Source organism: Etheostoma spectabile, chromosome 10 (assembly GCF_008692095.1).
Source record: "Etheostoma spectabile isolate EspeVRDwgs_2016 chromosome 10, UIUC_Espe_1.0, whole genome shotgun sequence".
In the NCBI taxonomy this organism is placed as follows: domain Eukaryota; kingdom Metazoa; phylum Chordata; class Actinopteri; order Perciformes; family Percidae; genus Etheostoma; species Etheostoma spectabile.
In genome coordinates, this window is record NC_045742.1 from 30,168,402 (window position 1) to 30,169,581 (window position 1,180).

The following is a 1,180-nucleotide window of genomic DNA, read 5'->3' on the forward strand; positions in this document are numbered from 1 at the left end:
CCACACTCCCTACTTTTTTGGTCCATACGGGGACTTGAACCACTGACCCTCCGGTTCCCAACCCAACTCCCTATGTACTGAGCTACTGCCACCCAGCTACTGCCGTTTCCTCCCCGGGGGAGGCCGATAAAGCCGCCTAAACAACCACTTAATCAGTTGTTTCACATTCTGTCTCAGTGGCTAGTAGGCTGTTTGTGTGGTTAGATGCCCTCCGCTGCTCGGCTACGTGCACTAACGTTACCCGCCCTTTGACTGCTAATGCTAGTAAAGCAGTCAGAACCCACAGTGGTAAGAAAGCATCACTGCAGGAAGTGTTGCGCCTCCCCTGACCCCTCTGTGATTAATCCCACCAACTGTGTTGGTACCGTTGACCGTGTTAGCACGGTTAGCCACGGTAGCACGGACATTGTAGGTAGCCGCTGCCTCCCGGCTCTCCATGGTTGCGCCTGTCCTCACATTTCTCTCATTTTTGACTAAACTGCTATCAGTGGGGAGCATGTGAAGCCATCACACCGCCCCGCGCAGGTGAGAGCTGCCAATCTTATGACATAATACAGTCAACACTGTTTCCTTTTCAAAAGCTATTCTAGAAGATGAGGTGCCAGAGGTGCGCCAGTACGACGGATTACAACTGTAAACAATAAAAACAGTTTTTAAATAAAACAATCTACTCCCTTGTAAATGTAAGTCCACTTGCCATTGTGCATTAAGTTCAGAGTCAATAACCACACGGCTACATTCCTGTCTTTTGTTTCTTCCAGCAGACAGTTTATAGCAGGTGTGATCAATATCGCTAATGCTTCTGCATGTAGTCTGCATTATGGCTCACTGGCGTGCCTTAATGTGACTGAAAACATCTGTGTTTCTCCTGCTAACGACCAGTCTGACAAAGGCCTGTTTCCGTGATGAACTCACCTCTGCTGGCATCACCCTTTCAATAGATACATGTACATTAGATTTTTGCCTAACTTATAATAGATATATATGGAAAAATTCTGTTTATAGTAATAGCCATCTGTACATATATCCATAGTACACATTCACCTGTACACTCTGTAAACCATCAGTATATTATGTTTACTGTACATATCTGTAAAAATTCTGTTCAATTCATGTTTATAATAGTATTCATTTCTACATTTATTCAGTACATATCCATGTCTTGCACTTATGAAACCAT

The 1,180-nt window shown here is 44.4% G+C and overlaps 1 long non-coding RNA gene across 1 annotated transcript in view; it reads right to left on the reverse strand.

Moving 5' to 3' along the window:
- LOC116697146 (uncharacterized) overlaps positions 1 to 742 on the reverse strand; it is a 5,709-nt gene extending 4,967 nt beyond the window's left edge. Inside the window, exons 1-2 of the long non-coding RNA XR_004333937.1 lie at positions 732 to 742; positions 457 to 462 (exon numbers count right to left, since the gene is read on the reverse strand). This is a non-coding gene — a long non-coding RNA (uncharacterized LOC116697146). The remainder of the gene's footprint in view (positions 1 to 456; positions 463 to 731) is intronic.
- Between the last annotated feature and the right edge of the window lie 438 nt (positions 743 to 1,180).